Source organism: Mobula hypostoma, chromosome 14 (assembly GCF_963921235.1).
Source record: "Mobula hypostoma chromosome 14, sMobHyp1.1, whole genome shotgun sequence".
NCBI classification, from domain to species: domain Eukaryota; kingdom Metazoa; phylum Chordata; class Chondrichthyes; order Myliobatiformes; family Myliobatidae; genus Mobula; species Mobula hypostoma.
Window position 1 is genome coordinate 49,825,941 of NC_086110.1, and position 15,645 is coordinate 49,841,585.

At 39.7% G+C, this 15,645-nt stretch overlaps 1 protein-coding gene across 3 annotated transcripts in view; it reads right to left on the reverse strand.

The window, feature by feature from the left end:
* zfhx3b (zinc finger homeobox 3b) overlaps positions 1–15,645 on the reverse strand; it is a 452,523-nt gene that overhangs the window by 342,251 nt on the left and 94,627 nt on the right. The window contains exon 2 of one of the 3 annotated variants that reach the window (XM_063067111.1): positions 5,466–5,577. The exons of the other annotated variants lie outside the window; for them this stretch is intronic. The gene's annotated coding sequence lies outside the window, so the exon portion shown is untranslated. The remainder of the gene's footprint in view (positions 1–5,465; positions 5,578–15,645) is intronic. 3 annotated transcript variants of the gene reach the window in all.

Genomic DNA, 15,645 nt, shown 5'->3' on the forward strand with positions numbered 1-15,645 from the left:
GGTGACATACCAAATCTCCTCAAACTCCCAATGAACTACAGCCTTCTGCATGATTGCATCAGAGTGTTGGGCCCAGGACATATCCCCGAGATGCTGATGCCCGGGAACGTAAAAATGCTTACCTTTCCACCACCAACTCCTGAAAGAGGAGTGTTGTATGTGCGTATTTTAACATCACATTGAACTTAATCACAAGTGTGCTCTACCTAAAAACAGTGCAATTCTAGGAAGTAGACTGGGCATCTCTAATTATATTTATTTAAATACCTGTGATTTATTTTTTACAGGCTCTGTTATGAAAGTGTCAGTTGTGGAAAGAATGTATTTAATTTCTTGAGCATAACCTTCAGTTTATACATGGGCTACAGAACTGTGCACACTTCCCAATAAAACGGATCATGGAACTTCCAAATTCTTAGAGCAATCAAGGGCTATTCTGAACTCAGAATTAGTGCCCTTAGAGTTATTAGGTGAAAGAGGTGCAGATTTGGGAATTGGTTCACACTTGTGCTAAGGTTGTCACTCCTTAAATTTCAGCAAACACACAGTCATGGGCATTTTCCAATTTCAGGAAACATTTTTTTTATTTTTCACTTGCTGATCAAATGAATTTTTTTTGCGTACTTGTGGTAGTGTCTACAGTCTACTAAAATACAGCAATTATACCTGCATCACCAATTTTAGTAATAGTGTGAAGACAAAAGAGCAGGTGTTGGAATTTAGAACTCAGCACAGTCAAGCAGCATCTGCGCTGGCAAAAGTTATAGATGGATGTTTCCGCTCAAGATTCAAATTCAAAACTTACTTGTGAGTTCCATCCTTATGTTAGTGGCTGCCTAATATACAACTATATTTTAACAATTCACCGTGCTGGGAATATAGCTGTTGAACTGCGGTAAATTTTGCATGCTAACTATCTTTGATCCCTTTCCACTTCTCAAGAACATGCTTCCACTTAACCACACCAAACTGAAAGTATAGTGTCGCTTCCCACATGTGTGCTGGCCATGTCCAAATCTGCATGATCTTTAACCATTCCTGAATCCTCCACTGTATTGCAGTTGCCTAGTCAATGTTCAATGCTGACCAACTGCTAAACTGTAAAACGATCTTTTTTTTAATTACCACAAAAAGCAGTAAAAAGTCTGAAGCTAACATTTTGGGTTCCATTAACACCACTCTGTTGCCACTCACTCCATCCCTCTCTGGTGGTCGACGACTTTAAGGTGAGCTTCAAAACACACAACTCTGTCACCAAGGCTCTCTATTTCCATTTCTATAATGTCTGCCCACTCCACTGCCTCATCTCATCTGCTGATAAGACACTCTCAAAGTCTTTACTGCATCTAAACTTGACTAGGTCAGCTGCCCAGCATTCTACAAATGAGGACATCTGAACCTTTACTGTCCATAACCTAACTTGTGACCAGGTCCCATTTATGCCCCTTGGCCTTTGTGAGTTCTTGGTTAAGCAGCCACTACATTTTAAATTCTGCACCTTTTGTGTTCAAATCCCTCTATGGTCTCATGCCTCAATACGTCTGTAATTCCCTCCAAGTATCTGCATTCCTTTAAATCAGGGGTTCCCAACCTGGGGTCTACAGACTCCTCAGTTAACGGTAGGGGTCCATCGCATTAAAAAAAGGTTGGGAACCCCTGTTTTAAATGAATTTCTCATCATTAATGAATCGCCCCACCAATGGTACTGTGCTTTCATCCTGTGAGGCTGAAATTGATCAAAACCTTCAAAATTCTGTTTCACTTTGTTGCATCAATATTTCACCAATGGCAAGTACACATCAGAACTGATCATCAACTAGCATTCATTATGTGTTTTGAATGTAATTTATAATATGCTTTCAGTTTAACAGATAGATTTTGAGAGAACATTATTAAGACTAGGAAATGCAGACAGGGTAATATCCGTAAAGCAGCAAGATACAAGTCTGATGTTCTGATTCATAAATTGCATAACACACCTTTGCAACTTTAATTCACCGCTTAACATTCACAAGAAGCCAGGAATATACAAGCTAGCTCTGACTGGTACACTTTCATAACAGACTATGATCACGGATATCATCTCAATGAATGGTAGCTGCAAGGACATACAGTATACGTCACTGGACTTCATTCAAAACAACTCACAGCACAGACTGCAATGGCACGTACAAAGTGGTGGAACTTGGAGCACCAATCTTAAGCATGTGAGGTATTGCAAGCAAGGCAAGGATTTGCTGACACTGGAGAGGGTCCAGAGGAGGTTCATAAGAATGATCCCAGGAATAACAGGGTTAATGTATGAGGATGCTCTGGGCCTGTACTCGCTGGAGTTTAGACAAATAAGAGAGGGATCTCATTGAAACCTATCAAATATTGAAAAGCCTAGATGGAGAGCACGTGAAAAGGACTTCTCCTACAGTGGGGGAGTCGAGGACCAGAGGGAATAGCCTCAGAGCAGTAGGACAACTAGTCTCGAAGAACAGAGATGAGGTGGTATTTCTTTGGCCAGAGGGTGGTGAATCTGTGGAATTCATTACCACAGACAGCTGTGCAAGCCAAGTCATTGGGTATATTTAAAGCAGAGGTTGGTAGGTTTTAATTAGTAAGGATGTCAAAGGTTACAGGTAGATGTCAGAACAATGGCGTTGATGGATAATATATCAACCATGATAGAAAGGCAGAACAGACTTGATGGGCTGAATGGCTTAATTCTGCACATTTGTCTTTTGTCTTATGTTCTTATGGCACCTGCCCAACCCTAGCTCAGCACCTCAAGGTTGAACAGCAAGCTGCAATATAAAGGAAGGGAAAAAAAACACACATGGAAAACCATTGCTCGTGCTGGCAGTTAAACTAAAAAGCAGGACTATTTATTGCTGCAGGACCATTAGAGTACAGGGATTATCAAAACTGGCCAACAACCACAAAATAAAACATCTTTAATGTGAAAAAAATATATTGCTTGTTGCTCCACGGTCGCTTTCCTATATAAAAGTTGACACCAAGCTGCAAGGAGATAATAAAGGTTGAAGGGTGGGTTCCGGAGGAAGGTGTTTGTTGAGGTTTAAGAACAGAGCGTTCCAGCACAGTACAAGCCCTTTGGCACATGAAGTCTTTTCATCTACTCTAGTATTAACCTAACCCTTCCCTCCATTTGAGGGCAGAAATACCAAGTTTAGGTCATCTGAAGGAAACTCTCACAAACAACAGAGGAATTAAAATAAGGGATTGTCAAGAGGCTGGAATTGGAGGAGTGAAGACAACTCACAGGAATTTCATGCTGGATAAGATCACAGCGATCAGGAGAAAACCAGAGAGGAGTTTGAAAACAGGTGAATGGGTCGCATTGTACGTCCAGAGAACGGGAAGGAAAATTTTGAATGACCTCATAATTAGGGAGGATTGATCATGGGAGACAAGCCAGAAGGCAATGCTCCTTTAAACCACAATTACGTTTTTTTCTAAAGAATAAAACTTCCTTAGATTAAAGTGGAAGTGAAATATGCTAGGCTCATCATATTTGACTGTTCATTGTAGAAGCACAACTGTAAACCTGGGAGTTCCATTTGAAAGCCTCAGTCCCTCTATATTTGAGAAGATCCTCAGTTGTCCTGCTCACTTGGCAAAAAGGTGCCAGCACTGGCAGCATGTCAACATAAACAAGCTTTGCTTTGCACACACTGATTAAAAAGACCAGGCGCTTTCAACACTAATGAGTTTATTAGCATAAACAGCTTCACAACCAGCAGGAAGCCAGCAAACGCCTAGTCTAAACAAAGTAGGAGTGACAATTGAAGCCGCTGGTAAGTACAGTGAGAAAAGCAGGCTCATCAAAACTCAACTTTCTCCACAGACAAGCTTTTCACTTCTTCAAACTGGAGAGCGCACAGAAATAGAGATCGAAGTTTACTGCCGCTGCTGTTCTGTCTGGCATTTGGTAATCACTACTTTTAATCTGGAAAAGTGACATTTTTCAACAGATCTGACAATACGTTGATGCTTGGGCTTGGTGCTGCTCAGGGCTCACCCATCAGTCAATGCTGATATGTAATTAGGCCTTATAATATATACAAACAGTAGGTGACTACAAGGGGGCCCAGTGTCAGGAGATTGATTAATGCTGTTCAACACAAAGGCTTCCATTCACATCGTACCTTTTCCCAGTTCAACAATTAAAAAGCATGGATCTTTTTACTGAGTGGTTGAAAGAACGCCAAGTAGGATTCTCACTTAAATTTACAAATGAATCATTCCCTATACAGGAAAGGGAAGAGCAGAAATGTAAAGAGCCAAGCATGGGGAATAAACGTGTTCCAGAAATGGAACGCGCTGAGGAAATAAAGTGAGTATTTGGGGTGGGGGGGGGGTGAATTGCCAAGCATATGATTGTCAAGATCATTGGACTGCAAGCAATGGGTGCTTATGTGAAAAAAATCTGAAAACTGGAAAATAACAGTGTATTGAATTTGAGGTAGCTGCCAGTTTTTAAATGAAGTGGAACTCAACTAATGCACACTTCAGAAGCTAGCATTAAAGAAATAATTAAAGTGCCTTTTAAGAAACTCTTTCTGTGCTCAAAATGGTCAGATGAATTACTATCCTTTCAGTGATGAGGTACAGATTTCCCTGGTCATTCAAATATATATATTATATATATATATATATATTATATATATATATATATAAAATGGCTTTATTAGGTTCTAAACAAACAGATTGAAACTGCAAGAAAAAGCAAAGGCAATCTGACTCTGTTTGGGCCTGTGTTTCTACAAAGCAGAATGCATATTCTTTCCAGTTATGAATGTAGTTGTGGGAAAAGGGCAAAGAAAGTAGATTGCTCTCCCCTTCCCCTTTTAAATCCGTCTTTCCGGGTTCCATTACTGAACTGTTTGTCATCTTCAATATTTTTCATATTAACACACACACAAATTAAACTCACTGTTCTGATTCCTATCTGGTTTGATGTTAATCTCTATGTTGTGAAACTATACTCCAATTCACATTCCCCATTCCTTAACAGAGCAAAACCAAAGTAAAGACAGAAAATGATGGAATGTGGAGAGAAAGTTCAAAATTCAAAGTAAATTTATTATCAAAGTACATATATGTCACCAAATATAAAAGGGATAAGCAAATGCAACATTTCAGACTGATGAACTTTTCTTAATGGGGGGGGTGATAAGAATTAACTGATTCTAAGCAGGTTCAGAGGCAGAAGGTTGAGGATGGGCTGTGATAAAGAACAAAAACTGGAAAAGTTGGTCAAATGAGAAAGGAGAAGACTGTGCAGAGGAAAAAGGGAAAGAATCAGAGAGGTAAAGTAACAAAAGAAGCATCCAGAGGGACTTCAATCTTAAACAGAAGATTCTTACCAAGAGGACTCATCTCAAAAATGACAATCAAAGGTTATGAACCGAAATAATTGAATGTAATAGTGAATACAGGAGGCTGTCAAATACCTAATCAAGAGATGACTTGTGTGACTCTCCGTTTCCATCCACAGATGCTACCTGACCTGCTGAGTTCCTCCAGCATTTTGAGTGATGCTGTTCCTCAAGTTTCCAGTCATCTCTGGCAGGAGACCCAAAATAAAGAGATCAGCAACAGTCAACCAGGGAATTAACATAGCCAAAAACCAGGGCTGAACAGAGGTCCTTCAGAAAAAGGTCACCAATTTGTATTAGACGTCCAATAAGGATTAAATCAAAAACACAAGAAATTCTGCAGTTGCCCGAAATCCAAAGCAACACACAAGACGCAGGAGGTACAATGCAGGTCAGGCAGCATCGATGAAAGTGAGTAAACAATTGACTGATTTGTTCAGTCCTTCTTCAGATTAGATCATGAGCAGTGATCACAGCAGCTCTTTCAGGTTGTGATACTGCTTCACTTGGAAGAAGAGTTTGGAGCCTTCTTGGAGGAGGCAAAAGGGGTCATTACAACTCTTGAACTAGCACAGAAATGTGCTGTGGCAGAGAGAGTGAGAGTGACAAAGAAGGAAATAACTGGAATGGTCAAGGTGCAGGGGAAGATTTAATTGGTGGGAACTTCTTGCTGGTAATGCCAAGTGCCAAGGGGGTGGGACAGGACAACAGTAAAATTAAACAGAGCACACACGTTTCAGTGTTCAGTCAATTTCACTGGGGATTATTTACTGAATTACTCCAGAAGTGATGTTCACAGGGAAACCACAGCAGTACCGCAGCCCAGCAAACGAGGTGCTGTATTGTTTAAGCCACAATGCCAACTTAGACCAATGTTGCGGTGGTACCCGACGTAAGAAATTGCTCCTGAGAGGGTCAGAAGTTAGGTTAAATGAGTGGAGTTTTAATACTGAGGTGGTCAATTGCACACTGGCAGCTTCCGATGAAAACATCTGGAGAGGCCATGAGACCATGTGGGATGAGAATTCCGAAGCAACAAGGAATTGTTGTCAGGCCTAGATTGAGAGCTGGAGGGAAAAACAAAGGAAGAAGAGCTCAGCTATGTGCTCAGATCAGAACTGATTGAGATGGGTATGGCATAATGGGATGAATCTATGGCTTCACGTGCTTTAGAGGTCAACGAGGAACAGCAGCTTAACATTTACTTGGGCATTTGGGAGCATTCCAAAAGCAATCATTTTGGACCATTACCACTGCTTCCATTTTCTCAGGCCGCAGGAGCTGACAATGAATCTACATCAGCTGTCTTCACTTTCTCTTAATCCATCTCCCATTTCTTTACTTATAGCTTATTTTCACCATGTGCCATCATCTCTTTTGCCATTTAATTTCTCTCCTTTCCACTCCATTACATCTCCTTGTTTTTTGCTTGAACTGCACTGTCCATAGTTCTCTCCACCACAAAATTTACTAAATTAAAATCTTTACAACTTAGATTTTATCATTTCTGACAAAAGATCGCTAACATAAAACGTGAACTATTTCTCTTACCACGGATGCTGCCTGACCTGCCAAGTTTTCACAACATCTCTTGCTCTTCATTTTAAAAGTTACAAGGTGAAAATTTTCCACTTGTTGATAATTTTCTTCTGGCATGAAGCAAAAATCCATGATATGACTGCCGAGAAATTGAATTGCATAGTTGCACACATGGCGAGCTATGTGATCTTATTTCAATGTAATCAAATACAACTGAAACATGGGACTTTTTACTGCACAGTGCGCACAGCTTTTGTTCCATTCTGCCTGATACACCAGCACACACAGGAAGCTCCAGATATGTGTAGAGATATACAAAGCCCAGTTGGTATTTCCATTATTTGCACTATCAGCAAGTCATTCATACAGAAGCTTTCACAGCAGCCATTGTCTACTTTAGTGTGACATCAAGGGCAACTGCCTGTGCAGGTTAGAGTTAAACTTTATTCATTTTCCAAACTATCCCTGATTTACCTCAACTTCTATTGGATCATATCAAAAACCCTTAGCAGTCCTCCATCTTTTAAATGCTGGTACAAATCCTGATTTTGTGCCTTTCATTCCAAGCTTATTTTCCATAATTTCTTTCCTACATACTGAATGCTTAATTACTTATCACAGTGTTCCTTCAAAGAATGCAATTTTTTTCAAATATTCCATGGCCCACATGTTCCAACTTCTCAAAATTTAGCAAATACGTCAGCTTTTCAAAGTTGGTGGTGAATCAAAAGTATGCCTGTGTGTGATTAGAGTTTAATACGAGTAATCTGGACACATACAGCACACACACCATGTACAAAGTGTTTGTTGCTTAAAGTTTGGTCACTCCTTGATTTAGCTCCTTTAATTCCCATGTCCCAAACAACACTCACTTACCGAATGTTTTAATCTTGCTTAAGCAATGACAGCATTTGTATTCAACCTCGCCCAGCAAGCCAACATTTGGGATTTGAATACAGGAACCCAGGACAAGCAATACTGAAGTTTTGAAAGAGTTTCATTGCAATTGTGGAAGAAAAGTGTGAAGATAGTCATAATCACAAGAAAGTCTGTAGATACCGGAAATCCAAAGCAACACACACAAAATGTTGGAGGAACTCAGCAAGTCAGGCAGCATCTATGGAAATGAATAGATAGTTGATGTTTTGGGCTGAGTCCCTTCTCTGCAGTACTGAAAAGTTGCGGCGGGGGGTGGGCAGATGCCAGAATAAAAAGGTAGGGGAAGGTGAAGGAGGCTAGCTGGAAGCCTCCAACCTGATGGCATGAATATCAATTTCTCCTTCTGGTAAACAAATTCCAACCCCACCCACCCCCCGCCACCCCTCTATTCTGACCTTTTACCTCTCCTCACCTGCCTGGTACTTCCCCCTGGGTCCCTCCTCTTTCTCCTCTGGTCCACTCTCCTTTTCTATCAGATTCTTTCTTCTCCAGCCCTTGAACTTTCCCACCCACCTGGCTTCACCTATCGCCTTCCAGCAAGCCTCCTTCACTTACCCCCACCTTCTTATTCTGGCATCTTCCCCCTTCCTTCCCAGTCCTGAAAAAGGGTCATGAAACGTTGACAATCTATTCCTTTCCATAGATGCTGCTTGACCTGCTGAGTTCCTCCAGCATTTTGGGTGTGTGTCATAGCATAATCCAGTAGTGAATGTGCACTACTGTACTTGGGCTCCCGTAAACTCCATTGCTAAAGAACCTCCCAGTCATGCCGCTGTGCTAATGGGGTGCTGTTTTCACAGAATATCTTTTGTTTGAGTGGGGAGAAGGGCCACAACAGGCATGTTTTCATCTTAGAACATGATAGTAACAGAGTTCTAAACAGATATATTTTAGTACAGCTCATGGCATTGTTACAAATACGAGTGGGGAGACATTTGCCGTCTTTTATAACTATTGTGCAATTACAAATCTTGCAGGACCATCTCAATATGCTAGCTTAAACGAATTAAAGTAAAATTCAAATTTAATGCAATTAATTAACTTTATCATGTCATTCCATGGTCCAGTTCTTCATAAAATTTTATGCCACTTCAGTTCTGGCCATACAGAATTTAGTTTATACAACCAATTTCAGGACCTATTATATACAGCATTAATATCAAAACAAAGGATACAGATTTAACATGTTACATTTCAGAGTTTAGCTGGTGTCAAGACTCCCTCATTTGTCACTTAAGATATTAAATGAATCCAGAGCTGCGTTATTGTCTTCTAACGCACACTGCCCTATCAGTAACACAGCGTGCAATACACAATAGTCACATTACCGAGGTAAAAATTCTGGAAGCTGTTTACATTAAAGACACAAATTTATTGTAGTTGAGTGTTGTATTTTCCTTCAGAAAATCTTGTTCCACTCAAACCAAAAGAACAGAATTTCAAAACTCAGTGCACAGCATGGACACTACTGTGTTACCCTTTCTGGCCCAGTGAGTTTACTACATCATTGCAATAATTTACGTGCAGGGCCTTGGTCCACCAACACATTGAATTTAAAATCCTTCTCCTGCATTCTCAACCCTGTATGGCCTCATCCCTTTTTCTCTGGCCCTACAAACCTCCAAGAACCATGTTAATCCAGCTCTGCCCTATTCAACCCTTGACTTTCTTCCTTCCAGGAAGTGGGAGGAACAGGGAGGAGTTTTGTAAAGAATTTTTCTCCACATCTCCCCCTCGCACATAAATGCAGTAACCTTTAATTTGCAAAATTCAAATTATGTTATAATATTAAACCGTCATGTAAGATATATAGATGATATACTTAAAAGGAAAAAGTTGAAAGAAAACTTCACTGCTACCAGCGATGAAATAGTTAAGTCACATTACAAACTTACTGGAACCTCCACCAGGGAAACACTCAGACTCTGTCTAGTCGCAATGAGCAACTGATGAACTAAAGCAATTTAATTTTCATTGATCAGAAATGTAGATCACTGGGTTGTAATGATGGGAAATTCCATTAAAAAGCCACATACACTCCTTGTATGCAAGTATTTTGAATTCTTAATGCAGTTCTGAAATGTGTGAAAGTAGTTTCAAAGCGCTGGCCTCTTTAATGAAAAATCAACATTGTGGATAATAAAAATAGTTAACCCAAAGTGTTATAAATCATTGTTTTATCTACTCACCCCATCCCATCCCTCTGCCCAATTCCAGCAATTTCCAGTGTTTCTATTTACTTTATTTTATTCACACTATTACAGAAGCTTCATTCATCTGCAAAAATAGGTTATCATTCAACATTCTAAAATATTTACATAGCATCTAACCAATCAGAGGTCTTCGTCTTGATGGTTGGGAGATGCACAGAATGTAGTCACCGGGCTGCAGCATGGTGTGTATTCCAGCCAACCAGGCAGAAGTATGCACTTGGCTTCCAGCCACCACTTCATCGTTGGGTAATGACTGAGCTCGGCTGTCACTTCCTTTGTGACCAGTTCCCTTGCCAGTAAGCAGCAACATAAAAGTATTGACTTGTTTTAGTTCAACATTTTTCCAATTTTGGTGGAAGATCATTGACCTGAAATGTTCATGATCTCTCTCTCTCTCTCTCTCTCTCTCCCTGTTTCCACAGATGTTGCCTAACCTGCTAAATATTTGCTGCATTTTCTGTTTAATTTCGGGCATATGCAATGTGATTTTGAAATGAGTTAGCTTTGTTTCAGATTAAAATATGTATATTACCAGGAAAATATGACAAAGTGGAATAAAATACACAAGTTGCATGAGTTATAGAGTATTAGTTGAACTTATAAGCTAAGTTATTACCAAATATGCTCAAGAATGAACTCATCTAGAAAATATCTACATTCTTAACATTTCCGTTTTGGTTCACTGTGATGGGTCTACCATGATACAGAAATAATGTTCTGGAACAGGCATTAAGATACTCAGATCAAAGACAGCAAAACCTGCACTGGAATAAAGACCTACAGTGATTATTTTGGGAGTTGCTGATTACAGAATATATGCCATTATTTGCTGAATATCAGGGCAGATTTTACAGACTGTATGGTCTACTCCGGCTCCTATTTCTTACATGTTGCCCGAGAGATAACTTGGTAACAATCTGATTATAACAGGAATCTCAAATAAAAATTAGAAAATCTTGGCCACAGTCAGCATCTATAGAAGGAGAACTAGAACTGACATCTCAGAGCAAAGACCCTTCATCAACACCCCAACTAAAAGTCTCAGAACTTAACATCTCAGGATCGGATGTTCCATGGACAGATGATTACTCCAAATAACTCAGGTTTATATATTTCAGAATATGCCACTTTGACAAATCTATTAAGTCCCAGGCATAATGTTAGCCAAAAGACCTACTTATCTACATGACCAAACAGTAAACTTAACCATATTACTACAATGAAGAAAGAGATGCAAACATTTTAAAGCACATTACAGCTAATTAAATTTCAGTGTCATGATCTCTGCTATAAGGTTGAATACCTAATAGCCCGTTTCCACACAGGGAGATCCCACAACCAGCAATCTAATAATGCCAAGTTATCTCTTAGTTTGTGGTTGTTATGTCGGGTTAAATGTTGGCAAGGACATTTCTGACAGTGCAGCACTTCCTCAGCATGGCAATGAAAAGTTAGCCAAAGTTTGCACTCTTTCTCTTCCAACAAACTAATTTTATTTTTACTTTTCAATCATTGCCTTCAAAACCCTAATATCACTTTAAAAGTCTTCTTCCTTAAACCACTCCCAACCCATCTTTGTCCTTCACAATTTGCAACTCACTTACAATGGTTTATAATGCTTTAGGGCACTTGCAGTTCATAATGAGTGATACAGAAATATCATCTGTTATTTTCTCATTGTGTTATGTTGGATTAAACATCAATAACATTTCTTGATTTGTTGAAAACAGTGGTCATTTAAAACACTTATCTTCCTTAAACATGCGTAGTAAATAGCCAGATTTTAACACGTTCTTTTTCAACTTTGGCAAGAACAGCTTAGAAAGTATTTTGTGTTTCTGTGTGCCTGCATTTAGTGAAATAATCCTTCACTTTATAGAATTTGAAGCATTCAAAACACGCCTCAACAAATCTGCATATTTATCTTCATATACCACTTTTATAATGTAATCAAAACTGCTTACAGACCTGTAAAGTGCTGCAGTGAAAAACTGTTATCTTCCCTTAGTGGGTCTGTAAAAACAAATTGCTTAGTGACAATTTGAAACCTTTCCAAAGTATTATGCAATCACTGCTAAGACTGCAGAGCTATGAGAAGACTGATGTTGAGAAAGTGGCCCACCTCAATATTGAAAAGCACCAGCTCCAGTACCTTGCCTTAATGTTAGTGAGGGGGCAAAGGAGAATTCTTGCTTGAAAACAAATAACCTATGACTGTTTCTTTCACCTAATTAAACAATGCAAAAAGTGAAAAATTTGAACTAACAGTTTTAAGTAATATAGTCTGGTTAATGTAAAATATGTACCATCCCCCACCACCCCTCTTTTCTCTCTACTTCAACACCCTCACCCTCCACATAAAAGCCAAACTGACTGCACGCTTCATTGAAAAATACCCCGCAAAAGTGATTAGAGAGAGGCATGATCTCATCAAGTTTGGAAGATAAAGTGAAGATGAATACTGTGTTTACTGCTGTGTTAAGTCACTAGAAAGAAAGGGTGGTGAATGAGAGAGAAAGGAGCTAAAGCTACTCCTTTGTTTCTGGAGCTGCAGGTTCTCACAGGCTTTGTTTTATCACAATGAGCTCCTGAAAACTAATTTTACACAACCTTTTGAAGGAAAAGGTTACTTAATCTTCTTGATCATAGATGCAAAGCCATGAGGGTGGAGGGCTCTGCCATCTTCACAATCCAATCTGACCTTTGCACTTAAAAATTCAAGCAGGGTTGATTTTCTGTGGTGCACGATTCACTAACAAGAGCAACTAAAATTTTAGCTGTTACATGATATTAATGAGTATGAAAATACTTCAACTGAAAACCAATTAAAGAGACGGGCAGATTTCCTATGTCTGACCTACTTAGTTTGCACTTGTCATCAGTTAGAACCAAAACTAACATTGTGCTCTTAGTAAAAGATGTTTTCTATGCTCCATTGTCTAATTTCAACTGTGTGCAAAAGCTTTCACTGTCATGATTTTTGGGTTAAACAGAAAGCTCAGTTTTATAGATATTCTGATTCATAACCTTGAAATCGCCCAAAATTCAAACAGAAATTTCAAGAAATAAATGATGTGTAAAGAAAAATAAAAGCAGACAGTATAGTCAGGAACAACAAAAGCCACTCTGCTCCTTCAGCCAAAGTTAACACCCTGTGTTTTCCTGAATCAGACACAGTGGCTTGGATAGTCATGGTAAATGCAGTCGTTTCATTCTCTATATTGGAGCTGCAGTTACAGCATGCCTGGTGATTTGACAGCGCTATGAGTCCTGACTTTACGCTTTCCCCAGGCCCAAACCCCATTTCCAAACCCCCACACAGGCTACTTGCATCCTGCAGCAGGCTGGAGTCAGCAAAGCCAACACACCACCAGCACCCACTTTCAACCATCTCGGTTGTGATTTCAGAAGCTAAGCATAGCTGGCCCCAGTCTATAATAAATGGGACCGAGGGCTACAACATGGGGGCAGGGCAACTGGAAGAGAGACGGACCTTCAGGTGCAGCATTAAACCAAAAACTGTTAGGAAAGATCTTATGGTGGTATTTAAGAAAATGGGAGTTTTTAAATGGTACTCTAGTCAACACAACCCTCCAAAATGGATGAACTGGTGTGTTACCTCAATATTGTTCACTGTAATGTTTGGTTATAGCAAGCAAATGTATCTTGACTGTAGAAGCATCCTAAAAGTAGGAGCGATGTCAGATAAGTGTAACCTTTTCCTTTGCAAGAATGAGCTGATCACAACTGTTCAATCTAAGACTCTTTACATCTGTAGCAAAATGATGAGCAAATCAAGAAACAAAATCATTACTGGCTTGCAAGGCATTCAGTTCCATCTACAGAAGAACTTAACTTAAACTATGCTGAAAGGAATTAAACATATGGAAGGCCCAGAGTAGGCCCTAAAGCCTCTGGTCTCTATGCCTCCATGACAACGATGTCAGAGTAAGAGGAAAATGCTCACTCCATCTCAATAGAATTTACCAATCAGTTAACTTGGAGTGAAATCACAGTGCATCAGGAAAAATATCAAATCTTTTACCCTCTTTTACCCTGGAAGTCTTGATACCAGGGTCTCAATTGGTTTATGCTTCTCTTTCTAGTTGAGAGAATTTTTCAAGTCTAGATTTTCTCAACAGTGCAAACTACTAAATATCAGTCAACCTATCCTGTTGTTCTACTAAGTGACAAACTTACTAATTTCCAAAGATATACTTCTGAAACACAATCAAGAAACTAACTGAAAATCCTGTTTGCTTGCATTCCAAACATTGCTATCCGACAAAAAATTATAGTGAGTACCTTTACACAAAATAGTAAGTAGTTAACTGCAGAAAGAAGAAATGCAATTGTCTTACCTCTGCCTGTAACCTTTGACAGCCTTACTAAACAAAAATCTATCAACCTCCGATTTAATATACTCAAAGACTTGGTCTCCACTGCTTTCTGTGGCACTGAATTCCACAGATTCACCACCCTCTGGTTAAAGAAATACCTCCTCATCTCTGCTCTAAAGGGACGCCCTTCCATTCTGAGACCTCTGGTCCTACTCTCCCCCACTACAGGAAACATCCTCTCTACATCCGATCAATTTGGCCTTTCAATATTCCATAGGTTTCAAAGAGATCCCCCCTCATCCTTCTAAACTCCAGCGAATAAGGCCCAGAGCCACAAAACAATCCTCACATATGTTAACCCTTTCATTTCCAGGATGATTGTCATCAACCTCCTCAGGACTCCTCACCCATGAACTCACATCAGGAGTTAACATCCCATGTTCATCCAGACTGACAGTTCAATGCAGTAGTGAGAGAGTACTTCATGGTTGGTGGTGATGAGAGTACTTCATGGTTGGTGGTGATGAGAGTACTTCGTGATGTTGAAGTGATGCTGCCTGCATGCTTAGCAATGACTTCATTATTTCAATTGTGTCAATAGTAACAAAACTTATTATCTGGTTATTATCATTTTGTTGTTTGAGGGAGCTGCTGTTTGTAATTAGGCTGCCACTCTTTCTGCATTAAATGGTGACAATAATTCAAAATCAGCATATTGGCTGTGAAGCACTTGGGACATCCTTGAGAATGTGAAAAATGCTAAAGTGATTGGCTACTCTCATTCTTGATGCAAGGTCCCAACTTGAAATGTCCACCATCCTTCTCCTCCATAGATGCTGCTTAATTGGCTGAGTTCCTCCAGTAGTGTTTTTGTGCTGGAAGTCCTACAAATCTTTCAATTCTTCAAGTGTATTTTATTCCCCACACTGAAGACAGGATTACCACAAAGTACATTCAATCAGACCTCCAACAGGACCACAACCTTGCCACGGTTTGGAGGCTTGACAGCCTCAATAATTTGGAGAGCTGTGTTGGATGAAATTTTGGCTTTATGCTTTGGCTCTTGGTAGGGTCACCCATGCCAAATGGGTCAAAGGGTAGAGGCCAGACTAAGAGTGGTCCACTGGTCCTCCAAATTTGGGGGTTCAGCTCAGGGCTAACAATCCTAATTGGTAAAAAAAACATTGTCACGGAAACAGCAATGAAGAATCCTTCTACATCTGA